Below are 14,464 nucleotides of genomic sequence, written 5' to 3'. Positions count from 1 at the left end.
ATTCAAATATAAATGATGATTATAATAAAGAAATATAAATGTGTGGTCATTTGTTACTTACTTCCGTGAAGAAAAAAGCTAATCTAACAGACCTCAGACTGCTATTCTTTGAAAACCATGATTAACTGTTCAGCCTCTGACTTGTATCTTGAAAAATGAGTTTGGGAGAGTTCCTAGCATTTGGGAGCTATCTGGAAATAATTCAATATGCCTGAACTATTTTTGCAAACAATAGGTTTTACTCTGATAAAACCTCCTCTCCTTCTGGAAACCTGGAATTTCTGTGAATTTCAATCTAAAGTGCACATATGAGTAAATCTGATTAAAAATAGCGGGCAGTTAGTCTCTAAGGAACTTCACGGATACTAGATACTATTTCACACACAATGGGACAGTCCCCTTGACAGTAGAGTCAGACATATCTTTTGGTCTCCACCAGAGGACTTTGATCTTAAGCTGATTTCATCTGGAATACACTTAAGGCACATTTACCTTCGGTTGCTTTTGTGTTGTTTCCTTGTCTTTTAATAAATACTAACTATAAGTGCAAATATGTACTGACTGATGAATCCTTCTAGCAAGTAATTGATGGTTGTGAAAGAGAGGAATGCTTATTCTTAGGCACATCCTCTAGCACTTAAATAATTTTGTACACACAAACTGAGCGTCCTATTTAGGAAAACCTCTAAATCACAATCATATAAGTTGCTAAAACATGCACTGTGTTGTACAGAATAAGATTTTATGTGTTACTATGATTTATGTAATTAAATCTAGTGTGCTGTATCTACTATTTTTCTCTTTCAAAATCCAGTTATTTATAATTGAGTTTTAACAATATGTAAATTAATTTCTAGAATCTTAAAGAGGTATATTTTGAGTAATAATGTTCAATATACTAGTGATTTATTTTAAGATACAGAGTTTTATATACTGAATAATGTTAGTTTCAAAAAAATTATACTTGGTAAGCCCATGCTATTTCCAATGAAACTGTTTCTTCTAGTTCTTAATGTGCTATAAATGAAGGGAGGCAAATGGAAAAAATTGTTTAATAGTATGAACAGGTACAAATTTCCTATGATGAATGTGCTCATTATGCATGTCATAAGTATGTCAATGAATTAATTTAAAATACTAAACATAGTTTGAATACCCCCAGTTTTTCTGCATCTCAAAATACACCGTCAAATTTACCAAACAATTGTTCACAATTTCATTTGCAAGGTGTTTATACTTTGACTCATTTAGAAACTTAATTTTTTTGAAAGTATAAATTAATAAAACATCAATATCTTTAATTCTTTTCCTTTTAATTTACCTTAAGAAAATTTAGAAAATATACAAAACTTTGCCAACAAAGATATTTTTCAATTAACAATATAAGTTTGAGTACAAATTCAACTATTAAAAGATCAAAATAACAGAGTATCAGTCAAGATAAAGCTTTCCTCACCACGGAAACATAAGTAGTCAAGAGATCTGATGGCCCCTTGGGACCAGGGATTCATGTACTATTTCATCTTGTACTATTATCATCAATATATTCCTCATATCCTCACCTGGTAATGTTTTTCCAACCAAAGCCAGGATGTCTGTCTTCCAACTAAAGGGATCCAAAGACCTAGCATGGCACAGCAGAGCACTGGGAACAGTGAGGCAAAAGAGGTTCCAGTTTGAAACATGATGACAAAAAAAAAAAGAAAAGGGAAACAGAAGCCAACTAAGAGGTGTGCCCTTGTGGCAAGTGATACTTAGTAAAAATATTTGAGTCACAATTCTTGAATCAAAGGTTTCTGACCTGTTTAGATCATTCTTCTTCTTCCACAATTAATTAATCCATGTAGAAAGAACCTCTGAGCATCTTATAAACAATTTGCATTTCTTATCTGTGAAAACAAAATCATAATTTTACCTATCCTCTTAAATTTACTATATTAAATAACAAATAGAAAGTGGCTAAATCATTTATGGTATATCTGGAAAGTTCAATGAATAGGAGTTTCTACTTCTCAAAGATAACAAAATAAATACAAATGATTCTCCCACACTAAAAGAGTAGGGAAAACCCAATTAAACAATAAAAAAAAAACAGCAGAAAAAAAGAAAAAGAAAAGGAAAACTAGGAGAAAAATACAATGACCTACTACTTAAAGAATGGATTGGAAAAAAACAATAAAATAGCAATATTGGAATTAACAATGACATGAAAAAACAAAATGATAAATAAAGTACAAGCCTGAAGACATCACCAAAACATTAGAGTCAATACAAATACAGAAAGAAGCAAACAATGACAAAATATGAAAGAGGCCAAAGGAATTTCAACACTTCCACAATTATGTTTCTGAAATAATAAAAATTCAAATTTATATTCAAAATACATAATGAATAAATGTTTTCACTGAAATGAAAACTTGAAACCTGAAATGAAATGGATTTGAGGAAAAAAAAGGTAAGCAAATAATATATAACAATCCAATATATAAAACATGTCTTAGTGAAATTCAACTGAACTTCTGCAATAAAGAACTCTGTGATTAACCCAGGAAGAAAATAGAAAAGAATAAGAAACACCTGATCCAACAAAAAATTGAAAAAGAGCCCACACAGTTATTGTACTAAAGTCTAAAAAGATTTAAGAAAAAATTCAATAAATTTACATGTATATGAGCTCCTTTAATTAACAGATATCAACCATTTTTAAGCAACCATTTTTAAGCATGCTATAATTTGGCAAAAACAACACTTAAAAATCCACCAAAGTAAATTTTAAAGAACAAAATCAACACAAAATCCTCCCTCACTGCCCTTATAGGAGGAAACACTTGGCCTGTATAGCCACAGAGTCAAAGAAAAGATCAACAGTCAGGACCATGATCATAAAGGAGACTGAGCAGGTAAGGAAGCCTCACTACAGAAACGGTAAAAGTAGGAAGACTTCATGAGTGCCAGGTGGCTGCAGGCGCAGCTGTTCATTTACTCTGAAGATGACTCCAACTGGAACAGCTGAAGACTTTTCCACATTTGCTTTCATCAATTTGTTTTGAAAGTACTTGTCTCTTTTGTCTTTCATTGTAAAGGTAATTTTTCTTGACAGTGGTATAAAGTGATCCCTCAGAGGACCTACAGTTACTCCTGAAATGAGGTTTAGGGAATCATAAGCTATTTAGTAACACTGCTCAATGACAAAGATTTTTTAGGAAAAGTCAAATACCAGTAAGTCACACCTCCCACCTAACAGAGTATAATCTTCTGGTATTCAGAGTAGCAGGGCTCATAGCAGATGTCCTTCAAAATTAAGAAATGTACATAATTCTTACAGATTTCTGTTAATTAAAAAAAAAACTAATGGTACAATAAAGATTTTGGAATATTTTAAATATTTAAGCATTCATTTACTATACACAAATGATGCAAAATACAATGAAATTTTTTTATCCTGTACACTACTAGGATTGTATTAAAATATAGTCAAATGCCTAAATGTGAGGTTCTGTGAACATTACCTTTGGACCAAATGGTCCTCCTATCTAAGAAAAATCCTTACAGCAGAAAGTAAAGAGAGAGGCAGGTTGCTGCATTAAACCTAGACTCTCAGAAATTTGCAATATTGGAAAATTGTAACCATGTAGATATCAATGCCAGGACAAAGTAACTAGAGAAAACTGCCAACAGTATGGTTATTATGGGTAGAGAATGGCCTAGAAATAGAAGTAAGAGCCTTGAAACTACCAGAGTTGGTTCTGGAACAGAAGTAATGCAGTTCATGAGGTTGAGGCTCCATCACACCTGAAAGGAGAGTCCATGTCACAGCAGGAAAGACATCAGCTGAGTGTTCTTTCTCAGTGGTCCCTGGTTAAACTGCTACTAGATCCAAAGAATAAATCCAAAACAAATCATTTACTTTTATATTGAATTAAATGTTACATTACATTTTCCAAGCATTATTCTTAAAAATCTAATTTTTATGTTTGTTTTCCAACTCCTCAAGTTTAAACTTGCAAGATACAGACTATGGGAGGATCTGAACTGGATAAAGCCTATCTCAAAAGCCTCAAGCTTACAGTCTAAATCCATTTTTGTTTGTTTACCTTGTAAACATTGTATTAATCAGGTTGGTTTCAAAATTTTCTTGTAAGTAACAGTAGAAAAGCATGATAAGCTACTTTCCCTCAAGTGACAACTGTGTTTTCTTTCTTGAAACACAAAACCAGCATGAGATCTTGGGGTAGCTCCCCACCAAGCTCTTGACTGAAACCAGGATCATCCAGAAATCTTCTCAGGAAAGATAAACAATCTAGTGAGTGTTAAATGACGAAGAAAATGGAAAGGTAAAACAAAAAGAAACACAACACACTAACATTTGGAAGAGTAAGACAGTGAGGCTGACTTTCGAAGTCAAATATTGCTTTAAAAACTTATCGGTCGAAAACATAAATAGAAGTCAGATCATAAAGTACCATAAATCCATTACTGATGATTCCTGTTGCTTCTATAAATTGAAAAGCAAAATGCTCTAATATGAGTTGCAAGCCTCATGCATTAACATTTTCTGAAGGAAAGAACTGTCTCAGTTACATTTGTTGCTGAGACAAAATACCTGACACCCAAAGTGAAAGAGGAAAAGATTTATTTAGCTCACAGTTTGTAGAGGTTTCAGTCCATAATCACCTGGCTCCACGGCGGAATGGTATATAGCAGAGATCAGTTCATGGTGCCCACAAGGCCACAAAAGCAGCAAGGGGGAGACAAGACCTTCTGTTCTTTACACTGTATGTAGGTTACCCTGTCTAGTGCAAGTGTAGCACTCATGTGTGAAATCCTAGCCAAAACTATGCCAAATCAATCAGTAGACTGATTACTTAATCACACACCCTTAATGCCAACATCATACAGTCTAGATTCAGCCACTTCTTAACTTTTTTTTTTTTTTTATTTAAAGAAAAGGAAACGAAAAGAAAAAAAAATACATGGAGATAAAAAAAAAAGGGTAGAAATAATACAAAATTACATACAAACAAAAGGTAAGAAATTGCCGGTTGATAAGTTACGAATTGTCATCTTCGAAATGGCTGTTCAGGTTATAGAATTAAAGTATTTAGAATGACATTCAAAAAAGTGACCCTACAAACCATTCTGCTCTATGATCGAACAAAAGCTCCGTAATATGATTATCAGTCCCACCTATTTGTTTTACATCTCAAAGAGGGTAAGGTTAACCATATCAAAACAGAACAGAACAAAAAAAAAAAAAAAACAATTTAAAAAAATACAGATTTCAAAGCAAGTCCACTGGAGATCTTCCTTATCTGTCTCTAGCTTCTTACAAATAGTTGTCCTTAACTTCACCCACTTTATATACTTATTGCATATTATAGAACTAATCAAATCATTACAGGATGATGATGTCTTTTTAGGTCCTCAAGTTCCAAATTAGGGAAGACAATAGCAACTACCATCACATCTCTCATTCTCTTTGTGATAGCCGTCCCCATCTCTGCATATGCTGAAGTTGAGCTGAAGAAACCAGTCCAATGTCATTCTAATCAGCAAACAATAGATTGCTAGAATTTATATTATAATGCTACAAAATAAGCCTCGGGTTTTTCAGGTCTCTTCCTCAGAGTATTTGTTCCTATCCTCTCTGTATTATAGGGAAAACCAAGTCATAACAAGACAGCGAAACAATTTCCTAGAAAAACATGTAATGGATAAGACATATAAAACTATAATATAAATGATCTTCCATAGCTACTATGTTTTCTCTTGTTATTTTCAATAGATTTGTCCACAACACTGGCTTATTATAGTTAAACATACTATCACCTATTTTTATAAAAACTAAACTTTGACTGCATTGTAGTATTTGAGAGCTGTTACTGATTCATACCAGTATGGATATCCTTTACATCTTGTCATGCTCAGAGTAGTTTCCTCTACTTTTAGGGTTGATTCTAACATGCATACCGATTTCAAATAGGATCATTCAAGGCCAACCAATAGTCTTATGATTCAGATACAATTAAGATCAGTCATAGTAAGACAATGTAAGTAATACAGGATTTCAGCCTAAGTCAATAGGAAAGTAAGGATAGTTACCATGGTATAACCTGCTATTTTTGGTTCTAGAGGTCTGTGTCCTCAAATCTGACATGAGTGGACAGACCAGAACAAATTTAATTCAATCTAAATATGGCACTAGGACTACTGTGTCTTTTAAATCGTTATACACCATTAGCAATGACCTCTGCTTTTTTTTTTTTAAATATAGTTTCAGAGCTGTCTCTAATAAAGACTAGCTTACCATCTCTGCCTCATGTCTGCTAATCCACTTTTCTGCTATAATTTGTCCACCTTATTCCCTCATTCCATTGTCTGCCCCGTTCACTGAGGCTTGCCACTGTTGCTGGAATCCTGATATCTCTTCCTCTCTTTCTCTGTAATGTCCTTCAGCGCTCTCTGTAGGGTTGGATTGGTGGCGACGAACTCCCACAGTTCCTCCTTGTCTTGAAAGTACCTTATTTCTTCATTAATTTTTAGAGAGAGTTTTGACGGATATATGAACTTCGGTTGCATATTTTTTTCCTTCAGGACTTGGAATATTTCTCCCCACTCCCTTCTTGACTTAAGAGTTTGTGTTGATAAGTCTGCTGTTATTTTGATAGATTTCCCGTTATAGGTAACCTGCATCTTTTCTCTGGCTGCTTTTAATATTCTGTAATTTTGGTGGATTTCTGGGATCTCGATTATTATATGCCTAGGCGTAGATCTGTTTTGGTTGTAGGTAGCTGGCGTTCTGTATGCTTCTTTTATCTGGATATCATTTCTTTTTGCTATACGTGGAAAATTTTGCTTTAATATATCTGTGAATATTTTTTGTATTTCATTTTTGGATATTCCTGCTTCCTCACTCACATTCTTTATTCTTAGGTTATGTATCTTTTTGTCATCTTCCAGTTTTAGAATTGCTTCTTTCTGGTTCCTTGTTATTTTTAAGAGGCTTTTTCTTTCACGTTCATAAGCCCTAAATCTCTCTTCAAGTTTCAGAAGGTTGTCTTTAGTTTCTGTCAAGGCATTTTGCCAATATTCAATGGAGTTTTTAGTGTCCTGATATTCTCTTTGGATCTGTTTCATGTATTCTAAGTTATGCTTAAATTCTTCTTCAGATGCGTCTCTTTCTTTTCTGATTTCCTCAGTTCTTCCGTCTGTGTTCTCTTGGGCGGGGCTTGTCATTTCTTTAATTAATCTCTTTATATCTTGCCTCACTTGGATCAGGAGTACATCTTTAAATTCCTCTATGAGATCATGTAGGTACTTTTTAATTTCGGCTGATGCTGTGTCGAGTAGAGGATGGTTACTGTGTTTGTTCTCTTCAGTGTTTAGTACTCTTGGGCTTATTTTCTCCTGTTGAACAGCTGGAGATTTTTTTTTATTTTTATCTCTTGTCATGTTTCTGGTTTCTTTCAGACTGTCCTGGAGTTCTCTGGCCCTCTCCGAATTGCTTAGGGCTTTTCAGAAGCGTGCTGGCTTGAGTTTTTGCTGTACTCCCCAATTTGCTGTTATCTGGGGTAGGCTGGGATGCAGGGGCGGTACAGTCTAGTCTCTAGCCTCTGTGTCAGTTAGTTCATAAATTAGGCTGTACTTTCTGGTTGTCACTGAGTTGTGACTATTTTGTATCCGCTTATTGGGCCCCAAGCAGAGGCTTGGTTTAGCCCCAGTAGCTCCTGCCAGTTCTCTTTGTATCAGAAGCAGCTGAGTAATATCACTATGGCACAGGATTCTGCCCAAGTCCCAGCCGTTCTCTTCCAAACCTCTCTGTAACAGGAGTACCAGAATAGCAGATCTGCCCAAAACTAAGATGGCTCCCACTAAGTTCTCTGTGTGGAGCTGAAGCCAGCAAGTAATCAGGCTCTGCCAGGACTCAAGATGTCTTCCACCAGCCCTCCCTACAAGGGGACCTGGTGATGTCACCAAGCTGCGGTTTCTGCCGCCAGGCTAATATGTCTGCACCAGACTCTGTGTTATTGATTTCCCCGTGGTGGTGGGCCAGCTGTCCTCTGGCCAAACCCAACAGCCGCGGGGTTCTCGGTACTCACCAGAGTCCGGTGCAAGTCCTCGTTCCGGGGCCACCGCACACCAAGCTGTCCACTTTTCCCGCACTCCGGGCTCAGCGCTGACCGGTCAGTTATCTGTGCACCGTTTAGATTTGAAACGCCAGAGCTTTGTACATCCGCTCTGGTGCAGCGGTGCAGAACTGGCTGCTACTTGGAGTCCCGGGCCGGGTCTCAGTTTCCCGCAGCCCCCAAAAGCAATTCAGCTTTTCGTGCTGGGTCCATGAGTCAGTTTGTTGATTTAAAGGCGCGGGATTTGCAGCCTCCCTTTATCGGCGTTGAAGGTCTCAGCACGACTTTAAATCCTCCAGCTGTACTGTCTTGGTTAATAAGAATCGCTATCGATTTGTCTGGACCTTTCCATGCTGTCTTTTTTTAGCTTCGAGTATGAATTCTCTGGAGAGACTCTTCACTCGATCCCCTAGCCCGCCGCCATTTTTTCCCAGCCTTCAGCCACTTCTGAAAAAGTCCCATGACCATATGAGGCTCCGCAGAGACATCTGGACCCAAAGCATAACAAGAACAATGAGTATCTTCATGCACATAACCCAGGCAAAGCTTATGCACAACATGACATAATTCGCCATGCTTCATTTCCACGTATGCCAGCTTTATCCCCAAATGTAAAATGTGAAGCCCTTCTGCAAACAGTATCTTCTGGAATCTGTCCCTGGATTCCTGGAAGCTCTGTATGACCCCAAAACTCTAAAATCTTCACTCTACTCTTCTGACACATGATGAGAGACCTAATATGAATGTGGATGCTTGTATCTTTTTTACATAGCTTTTTTCTCTGGGAAAAAATAATATACCCTTTAATTTTGCCATTATTTTTACCTCCTCTTTTTCCCAAGTCTGCTCTTCCCTCTTCACTCCTCTGGAGGATGAAGTATCTACTCAGCCAAAAAATCTGTAACAGAGTAAGAGGACCAAAGATGTAGCAGCAGCCCAAAGACCTAGAAATTCACTGGAGAGTGGCTGATGTGAAATACCTGGACAACTTGGAGACCAGCGTCCAATGGCTACTGCAAGGATTTGATGACTTCAAAAATGGGCATGCTTCATTCTTTTGCCTTTTTATTCCACCAGGCTATACACATATTGATTGGTGCCATTCACAGCTGTGGGTCTTTCTCCCTCAATTTGCTGACATGTATGTCAGTCCCATCGATTATCCACAGACAAGCCCAGGACTGCTTCACTAATCTGCTAAGCATTTCTCTACCCATTTGATTTGAAAAATTGTGATTAACAGCTACGGTTTAGAACCAAAGCTACTCCAGACTTTATAAAAAAAAAGCTTCACATTATGAATATAACACCAGCTTTGAAACTCAAGCTTTCATTTTTTTGGAAAATTTTATTGATATTCATTGCTTAAAAGGTAGGAAAATACATTTTATATTTTCAAGATTTTTTCATTAGATATCTTTTACAATGAGCCAAGCAGTAAAAGCAAAAATAACTTATGATTTCTGTGCATTAAAAGGATTTTGTCGCGCTTATCATCCTCAAGGAGAAAAGGAAAATTATTCTGTTTTCCATCTTTAGCACACATTTGACATTTGCCTGTATTGTATTTACAATACATTATATTTTTAAATTTGTGGGGTTTTTGAATAGCATAGGGTCTTTTTAAACTAGCATAAAACTTTTTTAGATTTAAGAATTTTCAGCTTAGGTAAATTAGAGGCATATTCAAAGAATTTTTCAAAAAGATCAGTATATGCATTTGAATACTAAAATATTAGCAGTTAGTTCATTTAACAAGATTCTTTAAACTCTCATGATTTATTTCTGTAGTCTGTAACTGAGATAAATAATGCAGATCTGGGATAAAATTGTATAGGATTTCTGTAATCATACCAAGTCTGTATCTGGTATAACTAATAGTAATTAAACTTTTAAAAATATCATTCTTTCTCTCAAGACACAAGTTTCGTTAATTACTTTTATTCTTCGATTTTTCTATTTCTCTCTTTTTAAAAAAGAATTTATGGATTCTTTCACAAGAAAGCTGCTTGATGGAACTATTTTTAAATGTCATTATGTTTCCTTTGCATCAGTAATAGAATCATTATTATTCTCATCAGTAAGATCCAGCTCATTTTCTGATAAGAACAAATATTCCTCACACTCAATTTTCAATAGTTGATTTTCTTACTTATGTTCTCAGTAGGCCTATCCTTTTCATTTGCTAGACATGAAAATTCATTTTATTCTATAAAAGAATTATCATTCACCTCATTAGTCTATCATGATTACCTTCATCACTGAAACTTAAGATTCTTGTTTGTCTGTTACTTTTGTTATTTTAATTAGTTGATAAGTTCCTAAGTGTTTGTGACATGTAGCAGAATACAAATGTACTGCCACTAATGTGTAAATACGCTTCAGCCCTAAGAGCTTCTAAACTGGAAAAGAATTGTAACTTTATTATTTTCTTTTGATTTTCTATTTAGTGGAAAATATTTTGTTATTGCGGTGGGATCAAAAGGTTTACAGTACAGTTAGAAATGCAATGTATTTATAAACTCACCAATCAATAGCAATTTGTTTTTATGAAAGGAAAAATGTATAGCAATGCAAAAGGTGACATATAGGAAAGTATTAGTTGAATAAAATGCCTCTACTAGGTAGATACACATAGACAAAAAAAAACCTATGACGCTATATGCATTTTAGATAAAAGCAAACAACTAATATGTTAGCATGAAATGCTATCCTACACCATGATTACTAATTTTTATCAAGATACTTTCATATCATAGTCATCAGTAATTTTTCTAATTATTTGCATAAAATCTTTCAATAATCTAATCAGACTTTACTATCCTACTAAACTTAGGTAACTAATCATTACATTACCAAATATGAAATTTGTAAATATAGTTATCTCCTGAAATCCTAATGTACAGCACAGTAAACACAGGTGATTAAGTAGAATTGTAATCGTCTAATGTCTGCATTCAAATAGTGCTAAGGGCTAGACGGTTAAAATAGAAAGGGACATTTAAGCATATTATAACACTTGTCCTCAGTTCTGAGCAGTTCAACCCACACTTTTGACTTCCAAGTGCTCTAAATATAACAAAATCGAGAAAAATACTTAACATTTTGAATTACACATTGAATTCATACGAGTCAAACAATTAAATTGTTAAAATACAATATACCTACTTACATTTCAAAAGTACAAAAGAGTCAAAGGGTAAAATTTTGATTCAACAGTTGAACCTAAGAAATTATCGGTTTTAGATGACTGTAAATTCAGATGAGGGTCTATTATTAACCACTGTACTATATTAGTTTCTAAACTATAATATTAAATCTTAGGGATCAAAATTCAAGAGGAATACTGACAGCTTGAAGACATTGCCAGTGAATGATAAATAATTTCAGGCAATTAATTTATTTATTTACCAAAGATTTTATGAATTACCTATCCTGTATCTGTATCAATGTTCTAATAAGCAAGATACATATAGTTTCCTGCATTTCTTAAGGAGCTGGTATAGATGTTAGATAATTAATTAAATTTACAGTGAAAGCTGTCAAAATCAATTGCAGTGTTTGATAACAACAGTGTATTACAGAAAATTCAAAACTAATTTCAAAGATGATCTAACATTACCTCCCATCTGCTCTAGAATCCTTCTGGAAATTTCTACTATCTTATTAACTGCCTGAAGAAGCTATTAAGCATGCTCTACTTTAGTCTTATGGTTTTTCAATGACTAATTTTGTAGTTTATATTTTAACTGTTTACATGCACAGCAGCTAGCTCTTGGACGCATCACATATAACAAAGGCATGTAAGGTGGAACTTAATTTCAGAGAGAACGAGACTGAGGCAGAAGAAAATGTATACTGGAGAGTAAGATTTAAATTGGAAGTAGTACCATGAAAACACAGACAAATGCCTCTTAAAGGTCCATACTGTTTTATAGAGTAAATCTTTTGTGGAAAGGAGTTCATTAGAATATAATTAGCATCGTATAGCAACCTTTCTGGAACTTGTTTAATTCATTGTAAGTTTGATGAATAATAGCATGTCAAAATCCAAATATGTAATCATTATATTTACATTTTTATTGTGGTTTTTTTCTGGTTTATTAAACTACCTTCGATCACATTTTGGAAATTTACTTTCTGGGTTGCACTGTGTAATATTTTCCCCAAACACTGTCTAAAATGAAATGAGACATAGTTATATGGTTTTATTTTAAACTACATACGATAATCCATAAATCCATCTAAACAGTATCACTCATGTAAATGTCATTTTACTCTTTGTTGACTGCGGTGAATGAGAGTCCCACTAAGAGCTCCAGGACAATATAAAGTTCATTTGAATTTTGATAGTTATATATTCATAATGATTTGAGGATTGTACCATGAAGTAATAGTACTATTCATTCATTTTTAATGCTATCTGTACGATTTTTGCCTGATGCTAATATAGCTACACTGGTCTTTATATGGTTAATTTTATTGTGCATTTTTTCTGTTCACATTTATTATTCATTTTTCTCTTTTTCTTTAAGCGCAGCTCTTATAATCAGTATGTAGCAATCTTTTTTTTTCTTAAAATGTTCATTTTTGTCAGCAATTTTAATCTCTTTAAATTATTTGTGATCTCTAGTTTAAAGTATATGGATTCATTCTTATCCTCGAGTTTGGAAGTTGTATCTGTTTAATATTTTCTTTGAGGTTTTTTTTTCTCCTTGTGTTCTTTCAGGCTGAAGTTTCATTCCTTTCACTGGTTTGGAAAATAAACTTTCATTTCTCTCTACTTCTGCCTTACTTTCCCCTTCTTGAAAGCATATTGACCTAATTCATCTTTACTGAGACAGCAGCGCTCCAGCATCTAACATTGGAGGAGACTTCATGTTTGGGTTTTATCTTCAGGTTTAGCACAGACATTTTTCTGCTGCCTCCACAATCTTGCATTTCCCTCTTAATTGAACTTCAGAGTGTACAGTTTTCTGAGGCCCAGGAATCCAAAACCATAAGTGAGGGAAGCTAACCTATTTGGCGTCCCACTTCCTCCGCGCTCCACTGCTGCAGAAGATTCTCGTCAGAGGAAGTAGTAAATTTTTGTTGCTGTTGTTGTTATTATTTTTGTTTTCACAATGCAAGATTGTTGTATATTTTCTATGGGGCAGTTGTTTAGGATTTCAGGTTTTCCATGATTTTAGAGAGAGCTGCCTTTTAGTGGAGTTTAAAAAGATAAAAGGGTATCAGTGGCACAGACTGTGGAATAGTACTCATGCTCCAGTGATTGGTACTGTGTTTTGAAATCTGATTCTTTAAAAGCATATGTGCCCTTTAAATCTCCAAGATTTGTATTATCATGTCTCATTCTGATTTCTCTTCTAGATCAGATTTCTTGTATATTTAATATGAAAAATACCTGATCTGAGTATTGCAAGCGGTCTTTAAAAATTTAATTAGCTTTCTTTAATGTATTTCATGCATTTATGGCATCAAAGAGGCACATTACTGCAAATTAGTTTTGATGATGGTCTTCTTTACTGCTATTATTTCTAGCAAAGGAAGAAAAGTCAATTTCAATTCAATTTGGTTTTTCTGTGTTGCAGAAAATGTGTTGTTCTTAAATTTAAGAAGTAATATGTAATATATCCATATTTCAAATGAAGACAGGTAGATGAGATGACTTTAAGACAATTAGAAGTGTGTTATTGCTACTTACCAATGAAAACATGTTTCCATTTAATTTTGCATCATTAAACAAAGAATATTAAAAGACAACACAGATGACAAACATTAAGATTTATAAAATATTGATCTAAACATTTATATATGATTGAAAATATGGTGAAAAAGTATTCAAATTACACCTATCAACATCAGATTGCATTTCTCAGTGTCCCCAACACTATCTGTGATTTCTCAGTTTGAGAGACAGACACAGTGGAGGGTTTATTTGTCAGACTGCTGGAAAGGGAAGTCACATAAGGGGACTTTAAAAAGATATTAGAATGACTGAATATGAGCTCCAGAGCCTTAGTTTCCAAAAATAGTACAGGGTCATGATAGTAAATATAGAAAATATTCTTGTCTTAGTGGCCTTATGCCTTGCATCTCTGGAGATATTTATGTTGGTTTTTCTCAAAATCCTGAACAATTTTAAATTTTAACCTTATGTCTATTTGGAGGGGGTATTTCTTAGGACAGTTAGAGACCAAGAAAAAAATTTTTTTTCTGTCTCCTTCAAGTTGCTTTATTAAGAAAAACATAAGAAAAAAAGGCTACAGAAAAGTCACTTTGGGACTAGGTCTTGGTGTCAACATTCATCAGATCTGAAACTGGTCTCACTCAATCAT

This window comes from Cavia porcellus, unplaced genomic scaffold, assembly GCF_034190915.1.
Source record: "Cavia porcellus strain 051 isolate PalLab524CR breed Dunkin Hartley unplaced genomic scaffold, mCavPor4.1 scaffold_17, whole genome shotgun sequence".
NCBI lineage: Eukaryota > Metazoa > Chordata > Mammalia > Rodentia > Caviidae > Cavia > Cavia porcellus.
The sequence above is the reverse complement of the archived record's forward strand: the minus strand, read 5'-3'. Positions refer to the sequence as shown.